The sequence below is a fragment of the Lolium rigidum genome, chromosome 1 (genome assembly GCF_022539505.1).
Source record: "Lolium rigidum isolate FL_2022 chromosome 1, APGP_CSIRO_Lrig_0.1, whole genome shotgun sequence".
Lineage (NCBI taxonomy): Eukaryota > Viridiplantae > Streptophyta > Magnoliopsida > Poales > Poaceae > Lolium > Lolium rigidum.
In genome coordinates this window covers 320,077,911-320,093,655 of record NC_061508.1, presented here as the reverse complement: position 1 = coordinate 320,093,655, position 15,745 = coordinate 320,077,911, and the positions used below count along the sequence as shown (strand labels likewise).

The window sequence follows — 15,745 nt, the reverse complement described above, 5'->3', positions numbered from 1 at the left end:
TTTTGATTCATGATTCACTTGGTTAGTATTGGATTAGTACAAGAGTATCAAACTTAGCCTAGAAGCAAAGCAAGTTTCTTAGCACCCCTCACACTTAGATGCTAGTGCTAAATTAAAATTGACTACTCTAGATGGGAACTTGTGTTTGTGAAATGATGATGTTGAAAACCTTGGAATGATGAGTCATTTCCATTGAAAGATTTTGAAGGTGAATATGACATGAATTTGACTTGGTGAAATGAATAAAACTGATGATTGAGTTGGATGCGATACCATTCCAATTTTTGAGTACCCCCACAATACCTGATTATGGGTAAGGCTTAGCTGGAAATTTATGTGTCTTAGTATGGGTTCCCTCTGAACACACATCATAGGGGTTATCTTGAGGCTGCCTCCGTTGTTGAGAAATGATGTGAATTGAGGTGAATTGTACGGCCAAGCCCTGTGCAGTTCCCGGGTTAACAGTTGATTTTCACCGGGAGGCCAAGCTCATGGGGAGAGGTGCCTATACTAGGGTGTGTAAGTGAAAGGTTAACGGTTGATGATCCGCGTACTGAGTTACGATGATTCAGGGTTATCCCTGACGGATGTAATCAAATGTTGTGGCACAAGTGTGCAACCTCTGCAGAGTGTAAATCTATTCGAATAGCCGCGTCCGCGGTCATGGACAGTTGGAAAGGCCATACTGTTTCCGTCATCAGAATTTATATCTTTTTGAACTTGAACGGAGACTTTGAATATCAATCACAACAAAGTTGTGGGAATGACACTAATGTTCCCACTTGAGTTAGTTAGCACATGAGGAGTTGTTTACTAAAATGTTTCTAAACTAAAATTGGCTTTATGCAAATAACCTTAGAGCTTAGAACACTCTCAGTAGCCATGTTAGTACTTACTTTAGTATTAGTTTGCGAGTACTTAAAGTACTCACGGCTTTGTCCCTGGCTATTCAAATGGCCAGACTATGAAGCCGAGCAGCAGTACGAGGATGACGACCAGCAGGACGTCTACCACAACTAGGAGTTTCCGACGTCAAGCGTTGGCCTGTGGACTAGAGAGTCCTTGTATCTTACGCTTCCGCTATGAACTTGTGTTTGTTTGTTGATCGATAGATCAACTATTCGTGTAATATGGATCATGTGATTCCACTTTGTAAGATCTTATGGTTTGTAATGAATGATGACTGTGATACTTAACTATTATGCCTCGCAACAACAATTTCCTGGGATTGCGATGTATGACATAATAGGCATCCGGACTTAAAAATCCGGGTGTTAACAGTGCGGCACTACTTCATCCATCCTCCGCCACCAATCCATCCTAAGGCATCTCCAATGGGCCAACGCAAATCGGACATCCAAAGCGACCGGCTATGTCGGCCCACAAACACGAAAATGGTCATTTTCGACTGCGCATATGTTTGCGCCGGGGGTGCCCTTAGTGGCCCGACGCATTTAATTGTGAAGTTCGTATTAATGGCGATTATTAGCGTCCCGTCGACTCTAGCCGCCGGCGGTTCCCATGTAAGGGACATCGATTCCCGTGCAAAGCCAAGCGCTTGGCGTGCTCAACCGCCGTTTCGCATGCACGGGAAGACAAACGCCGGTTGCCTTGCCTACATAATAGCCGATGATGTGACGGCTATGGCAACATCTCTATCCATCTCACCGCCATGGCCGACCACGACAGGACCTGGAGGATCATCACCGCCATGGCTCGCGCCAGCTATCCAGATGATCCGGAAAAGGCCCATCTCGAAGCATAGAAGGCGTTCGAGGCTGAGCAGACCGCCGCGTACTCCCGCGAGGACTCGCTCTACGGCCCATACCGGGAGGGCTTGGGGGAGGCGGCGGAGGCGTCGACATGCATGGCCGTCGCCATGGCCATCGGCGCTGACACGTCAGGGCACACTAGCGGCATGTAGGCCACGCTGCTGCAAGTAACCCGGCCATAGTAGACCGCGTGACGATGAATAAGTACGGCCGTCAGGCTGGAGATGTCCTAACTTTCTCTCCGGGTTATTCTTTCTAAACCGCTAGCAATGGGATATGGATAAGTGGACTGCAGGTTAATTTCCTTCAATTGGAGGGTATAAATGTGAAATACAAGGCAACGTGAACTGTCACATAAAATACGGTAAATTTTCCCCAACGAAAGGATTTCATCTAGCATCGGCAGCCTCTGCTAGTACTCTTTAGATTGGAGAAGAAAAAGCCCAGGTCAGTCCCGACTCCTGTCCCCTATCACCCGCCGCCTTCCTCTCCCGCCGATCTCGCTCCTCCGCTCTCCACCGCGGCTTCCTGACTGCTGTGCCCGCCGTCAGCAGCAGCACATCGCTGGTCGATCGGTTGTGCTGAGCGCGATCCCACCCCGGGTTTCTGCGGCCCTAGCTATTTGTTAGAAAAAAAAAACCAACCCTAGGCTCCTAGGTCAGATGAGGTGCTGCTCGCCGGAGCCGGCGCAACCGCTGGACGACGAGGACCTCCTGGAGGAGGTCCTCCTTCGCCTCTCTCCGCAGCCCTCCTCGCTCCCCCGCGCCTCCCTAGTCTGCAAGCGTTGGCGAAAGATCCTCTCCGACCCTCAGTTCCTCCATCGCTTCCGCAAACACCACCATGAGCCTCCTCTTTTGGGCTTCTTCACCGGGCCAATTGCTGCAAAACCTGTCTTCACATCCATGCTGGACTCGCCAAACTGCATCCCTACATCCCGCTTCTCCGTGCCGCAAAGCCTCCGCTCCGATATGTGGGAGTTCATGGGCTGCTGCCACGGACTCGCCATCCTGATCAATGAATATCTGCGGGAGGTCGTAGTGTGGGATCCCCTCACCGGCCAGCATCACCGTGTGCCTTTTCTCCCGTCGGTCTTCAACGCTAAAGATGAGAGTTTGATGTGGCATGCTGCGGTGTTGTGCGCTGATGCCGAAGATGGTCATGTGCACGGAGATTGCTTCTCGAGCCCGTTTAAAGTGGTTTTGATATGCGACGGAGGAGAATGGAAATCCGTTTGGCTCTACGAGTCGGTGTTTGGTGTATGGAGAAATGTTGCCTCGGTGGCGAATGCATATCCGATACTTTTTACAAGGCCCAGCGTCCTCATTGGGAACACACTTTACTGGTTGTTTTATGCAGGTGACATCTTCGCGTTTGATATTGAAAGGCAAACAATTGAGGTGATCAAGAAGCCGGCAAACATCCGTCATACCAATTGCTGGTCCTTTCAGATTTTGCGGAGAAAAGAAGATAGCGCCCTTCACCTTGCAGTTGTGTCAGAACTGACCATCCAGATATGGAAGAGAAAATCGTGCTCTGATGGTTTTGCTGGATGGGTGCTACTGCAGAAAAATAATCAACTAGAAGGTCTCTTGCCCCAGGGATTGCATAAATACCACGGGAGCGCGGAGATAGTAGGATATGATGACGTGTCAAATGTGATTGTTCTGAATACGCAGAGTGGTGACTTCATGCTTCAACAAGAGTCGATGCAGTTTGAAAGAATTTCTGATTTCAGAAATCGTCGGAATAGTTTGATGATCTATTATCCATACAGAAATTTCTACACTGCAGGTAATACCTCGCGTCTAATTAACAAGATTAAGTCGAATTAATATTGGTATATGTAGCTCTGTTCCTCGCCTCTAACACGGTTCATTCGAATTAGTACTGGTATGTGTTTGATGTATTTTACATCATGTGTAAGTTGAGTTGTTCCTTTCTTGATTTCATGGAAAATATGCAATGTAATTATGAATATCATGGCGATTTCTATACTATTTTTTTCCTGCATGTACTGATCGTTTCATCAAAAGTGTTATGTACCTCTCAATGAATATGGCTTCATTTATTGTACTTGTCACGAAAAAGCTTGCCATGCCTTTCTCATTGATTCAGCTTCTCCTTGTTTCTTCATTGGTTTATTGGACTTCTTATCCTTTGTAGGAAGGGGAGTTGGATGGAAATGGGTGGACCAGAAACTCTGAACACATTAGATCAGCTATTTTGCTATGTTGATTCAACATGCGAGGTAAATTTATCTTTCTGTTTTGTGTATTTTTTTGGTTATTTGATTTATAAGATGTTTCTATTGCATGAGTTCGATTAATTTCTAAAATGTATAGTTCTTACATTTCAAAAGGCATACCTTTGAGTTGCATATAAGATGTTTCTCCTTTATACCAAGCACATTTGCTCAGGATACGTGGTAGACTAATCGAATCCTAAATGACTTGGCAATCTGAAAACGAAGGCCTACTGGCCCGGCTTTACAGATAAAGACCTGAACGGCACCAACAACAACAAGTTCTGTTGTGGACATGGCTAATTCAAGTTTAGTTTCTGTTAACTTCTGCTGCCACTATATGTACTTACGTAGCAAAATATTTGGAGAACATATCAACTATGGAGATTGAAGGTGTCCCATTGTTGTTCTTTGTTTGTTTTGTTTGTTCTGCCAAGCTTCGATGATTCTACGGTGTATTTTTCTTCTATCTGTGCACAATGGCTAATTCAAGTTAATGTTGGAACAATTAGTTCTGATTTTCCATGAGAGTATTAAAAGTTGGTTTGACCTTGGTGCCATTGTTTTTTCTGCAGGTATCAAGATTTAAATTCGGTCATTTGAGATGTCTGAGATGCACAACTGGCTATTTGAGATGTCTGAGATGCATAATAGGCTCTTCGTTTTATGACACAGCTGTGCTCAATGCATATGTGTTTTCTATTGTTCTCTAAAACTAATGGCTATAAAATATAGAAGGTAGAGGACTATATTTGTTTCTTAACTAAGTGGTTATCATATATTTGCTCAATTTTATATTCATTGAGCTTTGCCTAAAAAGTTAGCTCATGCTTCATAAGGACATACTAAAGATTGCCCATATATGTGATTTCTAGTTAAAAGCAACCCCGTAAATTAGTAAATCATGCAAACATTTTAAACAATGCAGATTTTATGATAAAGCCTTGCCTGCAGACCCTTCGTATTTCACATACAATTATTTTTTCCAACAACAAGGAAATCTATTAACATGTTTAATATTAGGACATCTACAGAGGCACTGAGATTACATGCACGATGGAAATTTTGACAACACCCAACGACATGGCCTTGTTTAGAGCATCTCCAACAGGCGTGCTCCTGTCAAAAAAAAAAAAAAAAAAAAACAAACAAACAGGCGTGCTAAAACGGCCGCGCGGTACAAAACTGTTGGTTTGGCGCGCGCGGGCGCCCGCGCGAAGCTCTAGCGGACACAGAAAAAAGGCGCGCGCTAAAAACTTTGCCGCGCCCGCGCGTTTGCGCTAATCCGTGCGGGAAAGTTGCCGCGTGGGTTGCCGCACGCGCTATAAACGCGACACGCGCGAACGCGCCAACCGTTTCGCGTGCCGCTCCGCCTCTCTCTCTCTCTCTCCCCACCGCTCTCCCTCCCGCGCCGACGCTCCGCCTCCGTCTCTGGCAAGATGCCTCCGCGCCGCCGCTCCGCCTCCGGCTACCACGGCGTTCGGGCGCGGCCGAGCGGCCGCTTCGACGCGGAGATCCGCTCCGGCGACGAGCGGATCCGCCTCGGGACGTTCAACACGGCGCATGAGGCAGCACGGGCGTACGACGCCGTCGCCTGACGCCTCGGCCGCTCCCGCCGGACGATGAACTTCCACGACGTCTGGACGCGGGAGCAGGCGGAGCAGCTCGCGCCGCTGCCGCCGGTCATCACGCGCGAGCAGCAGCGTCGCCAACGGGAGCTCGAGCAGCGCCTCCTCATCGCCGAGCGCGACGAGGCCCTCCGCCTCGAGCGGGCGCGCCATTTTGCCGAAGACGTCGCCGCCACGGAAGCCTTCTACGCGCAGAAGGCGGTGGCGAAGGCGAAGAAAAAGGCGAGCCGCGAGAAGCGCCGGGCGGAGTCCGCGGCGAGGAAGGCGGCAAGGGCCGAGAAGGCGGCGAGGAAGGAGGAGGAGAAGAAAAACGGCACAGGGCCGTCCACCATCATCCTCTCCTCCTCCTCCTCCTTCGAGTGGACTTCGACGCCGGTGTCGGAGACTACTCCGAGCAGCCACTCGTCGGACTACGACTGGGATTCGGAGTAGGATTAGACTAGTTTAAAATAAAATGTTCGCGATGTATCATTGAACTTTTAATATATTTCGTATTTTCGATTAAATTTTCATATTTTGTTTGATTTATTTTGAAACGAAATGGTCGAACTAGCCGTTTGCGACGCGCCGCGCGCTGCATAATGGCGCGCCCGGTGGAGGAGCACTTTTTCCGCCCGAGCACGTGCCGCAAAATGCCACTTCCGGCGGGAGAACTTTCACCACGGCGCGCGGTATCTGTTTACAGCGCGCTGCAAAGTAGGTATAGCGCGCGGATATATGACGCGCCTGTTGGAGATGCTCTTACACAGATATTGTGCATGCCTGAGCACACCATTAGAAATACTCACGTTGAACAGAATAATGGTAAAATGCACAGATAATGCCTGCCAGAATAACATAACCGCTAGGCAATAAATAGACTGATCCTTCCCCATCAGTACTAAGAGAGAATTTCCCCACAAAAAATAACAATCAGAATAAACACAAATACAAACACATCCCAAATTAGAAGCCAAAACAAAAATGCATGCGCTGAACTGAAAACTAAGGCATGAAATCCTATATGCAGGTTCTGTGTACGTACCTTTCAGCACTTTGGTGGTAGTGAGGAAAAAATGATAGTAAAGTTAAGCATTCAATAAATATTAAGTAATGATATACTCTACAAACAAAGTACGCAACATAATAGCTGTCAACTTATAAACACGAAGGCAATTATTTCTGCATACATGAGTAGGACCAATGCAATTCATGATGCCCACTACATGCACAAGTGCAAACATGCAGAGAAGGATGAAATTGATAATGGTGCTTTAGCTTTGCTGGGGACATACCCCATACTGAATGTAGGAGAGAAGTTGCATGAGTCCTTTGCTGAGAGCACTATTTCTTTTCATGCGATACATGCATTGTTCCAAAAACATATATAAGGTAAGTGATTAATCTACATATATTATGATTATTCGTTACCCTAAAACCACACCTTACTACTAGAAAAAAGCCTAGCCAGAATATCCCTAGCAGTGGTGCATCATGGTAGTGGTGCTCCACTACTAGGTGTTTCACTGCTAGGGATAATACTAATGATGCACCATAACAACAATGCACCATTGCTATTTTTTTGGGTCCACCCTCCATCCTAGGCTTACCAGTGGCACACCATACCTAGGTGTGTCATTGCTATGTACTAGTACATATATTTTGAACGGAGAGAAATGTGTTCCTAAACATTATGTACTGACGTGCATTGATGGATACCGACCCACTTCCCACAATTAAGTGCATTGATGGATACCGACCCACTTCCCACAATTAAGGATACTAGCCATCCCTGAACTCATCTACTGCATCCTTCTTCCACGAGCTTCTTCTCCTTTCTGGTTCACCACCGTTACCCATCTTCCCTTCCCCAAATTTCTGCTTCTGCTCCCACCGCATCACCATGTCCTCATAAGCATCAACCACTAGGTCCTTCCCTTGGTGCCTTGACCACGATGCGGCGACGAGTTCGTCACCGGCTCATTGACATCTGCCATCGATGAACCCTCTTGGTGTCCGGTTCTACAATAGTTCTCCCATCTTCTCTGGAAAAGCGCACTAAATCTCACTCTGGCTATTCATAGTGTTGTTATACTACTGCTTCCTAGTGTTGCCAACACATTCTAGCTAGTAGTCCAATTCACTACGGAACCAGTCAAGGTGTCGACGGCCAGAAATCATTGGCACGGGCCAATTTGGCCATCGGCATAGGTTGTGCCGACGGCCACCGTCGGCACCTCGCCGTCAGCACAATATAGCCTCGGCACAGACCCATTTGTCGTCGGCATAGGCTGGCCATCGGCATAGGCTGGCCGTCGGCACAGCAACTTGTGCCGATGACCAAGCCATTTGCATAGAACTAACGACCGTTTGTGAATTCTGGATCGATTTTTTTCAAAAAAATAATCATTTTTTTTTCAAAAAATTTAATCTCTCATATGGATAATTTTTAACTCTAACTGCACTTGATGTTAAGTCAAATTACACTAATGGTCTAACTTCCCAATTGATCATCCATCCTTACACTACTCCAACTCTAGCACGCTTAACATCTCCATTCCTTCCGGTTGAGCTTCCAAGAAAGAAACGACACTCCGTTGAACTACCATATCAATTATATTAACCCTTACAGCATGATATCACACCTCTTTATAATTTTCAATTTAAACAATTATTTAAATTAACATCAATGATTAAGTAATAATAATCTTTATGCAGAATTCAATTATCAATTTCAATTTTTTTAATATATTAATTCCTAAATTTCTGGCAAAAAACTAAAATCTTCCATCGTCATGACCCATTTGGAATTTTGAGAATCTAAAAAATGGAAACCGGGGAACCTGGTGAATTCATATGTAACTTTTTCCATGATTATTCTGATATATTATACATTTTTCCGATGTTGTATGCAACCAGAAAAACCATTTTACTGATACATGACGCAATTTGCAAACAAATGTCGAAATTCATTTTTGTTAAATTCTCTTGCAACTAGGAAGGCAGAACACATGGCCATCTCGAAGGATTTGTTTTTGAAATTTATTGTCATTTTCTACCATTCAGTTGAAACTTAAAAAGGCGATCGGGGGGAGGGGTGTGGAGGGGAAAAATCTGGGCTTGTGCCGACAGCCACCGTCGGCACAAAACTTTTTGTGCTAACGGCTTTGCTGTGCCAACAGCCTTCTTCGCGGCATGTGCCGATGGCCCCGATAAAAAGGTGTCGACACAACATTTGGCCGTTGGCACCTTGACTTTTTCCCGTAGTGATTAGTACGTTTTAAGACGAGGCTTCGTATATCCAATTAGTTAAACTAATGTATGAGAATCACATATCTAACGCAATATCTGTGTGTGACTGCACTAGTTCGTCGTTGCCTTGTTATCATGTCGATCTTCTCCAAACGTCCGGTGTCCGGTGGTCAAACTCTGGCACTGCGTAGTCGGGTAGTACATACGATGATCATGTAGTAACACTGTTTTCTGTGTTCCGTATCACAAAGAAAAGTCGGTAACACCGCACATCTCGAGATAACATGATGGCTCACAAAACAAGTCCATCTGAGCTCGGGACCAAAAACACCCTTTCATATATCTATCTACTATTTAGTGTCACATCTGAATTTAGATAAATCTTACTAGCAGTGGATGGGCGCGGCGGCACGCCGCGCCGATCTTGTGTTGTGATGTGATTGTTGTAATATTTTTAAGACTATATTTAAATTAATGAAAGTAATCACTATTTTCTTGTTTAAACAGCTGGGTTTCAAGATGGATGGTTATGGATTTGTATATAGTGATTGCTGAAATAAGGTGCATGAAAATTTAAGCTTAATGATGAAATTTTCTTTCTTATCCATTAGGGCGGAGAGTTTAGTTTTTTCTGAGATCTACCTTTCTTATTAATGTGAGAACAACACCAATGTCTCGAACAGTAGGTAGAGGTATAAATATTTTACATGGATACTGAAGAGCTTAATATTATGGTATATTGATGGTGTCCATGGGTACGTACATAAATTGAATGGCTGGTGCAGACAGGGTTGACATCTCTAAACAGAATGTTTGTTTCATCAGCTTGGATACTTCTTTCTCAAGTTGTACAGACCAGCACAGTGTAGGGTACAAACCATCTGGACGATTAAAAGAAAGTTTTATTGAACATCTAGCTAGCAAGATGTAGCATATCTCACGCAGAGGCACACGCTAATACACACAATCTCAAAAAATCAATCGCCTAACATTTTGTGATAGCCATAATACAGAAAGCTAGCATCGCTCACCAACAACATAACGTGACAGACAACATTGATTCAATTTCAAAGATCAAAGGTGTGTACTGAGCTTACATGCTCTTTAAGAAAAATGATGGTACAACAGTGGACAAAATTACATACAGGTCTATGCTTCAAGAAAAATAAGGGTACATCATAGTACAAAATTACATACAGTTCATATTGTATTACTGCGCAAACACTTCTTGGGAGCAATACTCATATGCTACATCCCATAGAAAAGAACACAACTCTTAAGTTGTACAACAGAACCTTTGGTGTCATGCTGATATGGGCTTGGAAATCATATGCACACGAATCGGCTAACTGGGTTGAGAACAAACATAATGAATTAATGATGCACTTTCCATTTGCAGAAAAAAAAAACTTAGGAGGGGACGCCTGATCCGCAGGCAGTTTTCGCGGCGGGAATGGGTCGTGAGCAGTTGTCAGGCGGGGCTTCAGCGCATCCTGCTGCTGCAGGTCCTTATAGCCGACAGAAGTCGGGTGCTTAAGCCTGCCACTCGCTGATTCAGGGGCGGCGGCGGGATGAAAGGGCAGACATTGACGGTTGGACCAACCTCCCATGGGGTTCAAGCCGGAGAAGTGCTCTAGATCTCAAGACAAACATGCACACTACAAAATAATGGAATAATATCTTATTAACAGTTAGGTCATAAAAGTGTACTGACTACCCATTTAAATTTCCTTTTTTATGTGATCATATAAAGAATATTTAAATCGTACTTGTTAACAATTGGGTCTTACTAACTACCCATCTACGGAGGATGCAGCTTGCTAATATTCATCTGACAACCATAGAGCTTCAAGATAAAGAACCAACTTCTCATGCACGGAGATGTAACAAAGGTCGAAACACTTTCCATGTACTAAAAGAAGATTACAAATTACATAAGCATCTGTACCATACCTGAGACTTCTTAAGTGTTATAGCTTCAGATTTCCCCTTCACATGTACCTGAATCCCCGAGTCATAGAACTGAATAAAGTCTTTCTCAAAAGGCCAGCTTCAGTTTCTACATCTAGCCAAGAGTAATGGCCTCAACTTCATGGTGGAGTTACTGCAGTTGGAAGCACACACACACAGTTCTGTCATAATCGTGATTAAATGTTACTCTAACACGTTTGAGATATTTTCTGCTATTGCCAAGGCGATAAAACATGCAACAATATCCAGTATCAAGAACGGGGCCAAAACATCACTAAAAGATACGACCAGTTCCAAGTTAATAAACATCATACCATGACAATCAATATTGTCTTATCTGAACAGAATAATCCTAGACCACCACCAAGCATTGAATCCAAAACATGCTCACACAACATTGGTATGCATACTGTTGTCATCCAGATATCACATAAGTTTCTTTCCCTCAATAAGTAAACTAAATATAAGTCAAGTACTAAGAGGCGCTGCAGTTTCAGAAACTTGGACTGAATTATGTGCAATACTGGAATGACATTCACACCTTTTGAGTACGTTGTGCTCCTTGTCAGCCTGGGAACATCCACGGCAACGTACCACCATGCACTTGCATTGTCGACGTAACCCTCGCGGTCTGGGACACCCCTGCTGGAAGTGGAAGAGCCTCCTGACTCTAGGTCCAGCGTTGAGACCCTCTCTATCTCCTTGTCGCTTTATATACCTGCAATTTACCAAATCTCATAATATGAGCATAATACACTATAATCAAGCTCCGATTGAAATTGTTTTGTGTGAACAAATGGTGCGGAAATGAGAATTGATGCTCCGTCCTGAATACACCAACCACTATAATTTGCACATACCAAAAACAACACATCGAAAGGTAGAAACATCTAAACTTTGGGGAATTAGGCATGGATAATGAAGACCAAACGACATCAATTGGGAAGCATACCAAAGAGTCTGAACAACCAAGCTAACACATAGTTGATATATAAGCATTAGACTCTGTACTGTACATATACTCAAAAGAGGTAGCACCAAATCCCTGGTCTATCTAGATGTATAGGCCAGTGAACAGAAGCAGAAATTCAGAAAATAAGCATCCAATTCACTGAATAATATAATATTTTACAAACAGAAAGGATATCTGAATAAGTGCATACAACCGTACCTGACATGCCTTCGCTTGCAAGTAAAGATATAATCAGAATCCCATCGGTACAAATGGAAAATATAGTGAATAATTTAGCCTTTTCCCCCCTAAATCCAATTGTCTCTAGATTACATACATTAGCCTTTTGTCTTTTGATAACCTGAAATAAGAGATAGCCCAACTTTGAACTGAAGAAATATACGTTGATGCTTCTCTTGATATGATTTTCAATGTAATATAACCTATAAATCAAAGAATAGAGAAAACATGATGAAGGTTGTCAAAAAATAAATACCTTCAGGAGTCATACATATCATCTGAACTTGGGTCCAAAGCTCACATTAATTCAATACGCACAAAAACGGATCAAGCGGATGATTTTTTTTAGCATGTTAACTGACTGCGAAATAAACTAAGTATTAACTTGTATATACTACTCTAGATAAAATTAAAGAACCGGTATCTACAGTACTCTGAATGAAAACACAATTGCTTAGTATACAGTAATAGTTAGAAGATGCTACCAAATTAAATGAAGTAACCATGCCGAAGCAGTTTTGCTAACACTACCCCCTTCGGTAATTAGCTTAATGGAGCAGTAACATTAACATGTACCAGAACTGGAAGCATAACATACTGAATACTCTCTGCAATCTGCTTCTTTATTTTGTCCTGAAGGTACAACATTTAAAGCTGATCCCAAGAAAAATAAGAAAGAAACTGTCATCACCAGAACTGGAAGCATAACATACTGAATACTCTCTGCAATCTGCTTCTTTATTTTGTCCTGAAGGTACAACATTTAAAGCTGATCCCAAGAAAAATAAGAAAGAAACTGTCATCCTTTCATAGGAGAAAACTCCATGGTCATGGGCTGATTTGAAAATGAATTCACTACCTAATGCCTGCAACCAGAGGAAAATATAACAGCTGAAGCTTGTTCTGTCCAACATAAAATTTGAAGCCAAAGGACAATGGTATGCTAAGGCATCTACTTACACTAAAGACATTATACATTTGGAATATTTTTTCTACCATAAAGGCAGAAACTCTTTGTTGGAAATGCGACATGCATGGTTGTAGTCACACCCTCTGATAGTCAGCATGTGAGTCGTGACACCTTCATGTCTAGGTGGAGCCATGCGAACAATTTTCACCTTGAAGGGTTTGTACTTTGTAGCATGAAAATGACTAAATGAGTTGCGGATCCACGGTTGAAAATGTACATCTGGCCATAGATTCCAAAGTTGGACACATCCTCTTACTTTAGGAGAAGCAAACTAATGAGATATTTCCTTTTTCATGTTGAAGCATTGCACAATAAATCCTGATCTACAAAAGGTATTGTTGTAAATAATCCTAGATACTACTGAATCGCAATGAAAAACCTCTTTTGCAATTTCGGGAAACTGCGTAAAAGAGGCCAATATTTTCCTCTCACATGTTGAACACCAGATACAAATAGCTGGTATAGTAAGGTTCTCTGAAGTAATCTAAAGAAATGCGTACCTCATTATTTGTCATCGTCCTATATTGAAGAGCACTGATTGGCAGGTGCAGATCAGCCTCCAAGTATACTGCTGCTGTATGCTGTGGCTGAATAAAATACATACGCTGTCAGCATTTGACGTTGATGAACAGATAGCAGATATGAGCCATGCATGAATAGAACAAATCTTAATACTCCTAGAAAAGTATTTGAAGCCTTGAAGCCAGTGGAGGAAGCAACTGATCATCCAGCTCAGCGATCTGCTCATCCTCATCATCATCGGCATGAAAAATGAGGTCTAAAGGGGAGCTATTCAATTACTGCTCAACTAATGAGGTCTACATGGGAGCTCTATAATTACTATTCAGCTAAATTTACATGTTCTACCAAAATTATACTGTAGCAATTCCGAAGTCCAACCGAATCATCATAAACACCTCTAATCATGCAAAAGTAAAACAATGGTACAGATCTACACAAATAGACTCTTCACTATTGGCAAATTGGAAGAAAATGCGAGGATGTTTCTGAAGCCTACTGACGGAACATCACAACTTTATTGGTCACATCTAGGTTGAGATGCCAAGTTGAAATCCATGTATTTCTCTCAAACTGGCCACACTTTAGCTTCGCTCCATCTTCTCATCAGGTCCAAATATCCCTGCACATTGAAAGAGATGGATGAGTTCAGAGATCAGTGTGAGAACCTTAAATCCCCAAATCTAATAGATAACAGTAAAATCGAAAATAGCAGCAATAAAATTGTGGGGAGTAAAAAAAGGAAGAGGTGGAGTACCTTGCAATCTACGGAAGGGAATAGTTAAGATGGGCGATGCAATGTACAGAGCAGCAAAGATAGGAAGCGGCCAGACATAAAAAAAAAAAAAGCAGAGGGCAGCGACAGGCTGAACGGGTCCAGCAAAGAACAAAGCAGAGGAGGACGACGCGGTGGCCGGTGGGAGCGGCTCCGACGCCGGAAATCCCCGCTCCCTGGTGGTCGTCGGAAGGCTCCCAGGTGCCCCACCTAGCTCACCCTGCTCGCCATCCCACCTCCATGCTGACAACGTCGCCACCGTCCTGTCTCCTTCCCGAGTTTGCGCGGAGGCCAGATCTTTGCGGCATCGCGATGCCATGGCCGGCCTAGGGAACCCGGCGAGATGCCCCTCCTCCCCATGTGCCGCTCCCGTTGCTGATATTTTTGCCAGCGAGCCACGAACCTGGAGCCAACTGCAGACGTTCTGGAGTGGTAGGAGACACTCATCAGGGAGAGGATAGAAGGTAGCGGCGGCCGGAGGAAGAGGAAGGCGGCGGCTCCGAGGGAAAGGCTTGCACGGCAGCAATTGGGGAATGGGGAGAGAGCGGTTCCTTTCCTTTTTTTGTGAACAATTCTATTAATATATAAGCAAGCAAGCCGCCCTCATTAAAAACCTTCCAGTCCCCGTAGGTACCCTGGTAAGGAAAAGAGTGCGAAAGAAACTTGCCGCTATAGTATAGTTACATCATTTGCGAGCTTGCTAATAATAAAACTAGGGGGCTCATCGACCCAAATACAAGAATTACTAGTTTCAAAAGAATGTCTAGCAAGCTCATGCGCCACCTGATTTGCTTCTCGGTGACAATGCTCCACCTCTACTCTGTCAAAGCCACTCCACATAATCCTACAGTCATCATATATGGCCGCTGCTGCTGTAGCACAAAAACCATCATCCCTCATTATCTCAACCACCTGAGTACAATCAGTTTGGAGAACAAAATTATTTATGCCAATATGTTGTGCTAGAACCAGTCCTTCTCTAAGAGCATAAGCCTCTGCCATAGGGGCGTCAACCACATGGGGGAGAAACTTCTGGGATGCAGCAATGCATTGGCCTCTGTAATCTCTAATGACAACACCACCAGCCCCCTTCCCTGACTGAATATCAAAAGCAGCATCAACATTAATTTTCAACATACCCTCCAAGGGCTTCGACCAGGTTCCTTCTTTCTTCCTCTGGGGCTTTTTTGCAGCCATCATATAATTCTTTGTAAGAACCACAATAGATGTCGCAGAACGAAAAGGTGTTTGTATCTCTTCATTATGTACTTTTTGCCTTCTCTCCCATCAGATATACCATCCAGCACATAAAACTAATTCAGCAAATCCCACATTATCCATCAACTGAAGCCGGCCACCCTTCCTTATAATTTCTTCAACAATAACGGAACCCGATCCGTCCCGTATTAAGATTTCCTCCGGGGCCCCCACAGCCCCAAACATCT

At 43.9% G+C, this 15,745-nt stretch overlaps 1 long non-coding RNA gene across 2 annotated transcripts; it reads right to left on the bottom strand.

Moving 5' to 3' along the window:
- Window positions 1-9,917: 9,917 nt before the first annotated feature.
- LOC124684260 lies at window positions 9,918-12,710 on the bottom strand. 2 transcript variants are annotated; one of them, XR_006996965.1, is made up of 3 exons: window positions 12,016-12,710; window positions 11,386-11,562; window positions 9,918-11,005 (listed from the first exon to the last, which is right to left on the bottom strand). It is a non-coding gene; the product is annotated as an uncharacterized LOC124684260 (long non-coding RNA). The 2 variants fall into 2 exon arrangements; XR_006996966.1 differs by having other exon boundaries at window positions 11,386-12,710.
- Window positions 12,711-15,745: the final 3,035 nt, after the last annotated feature.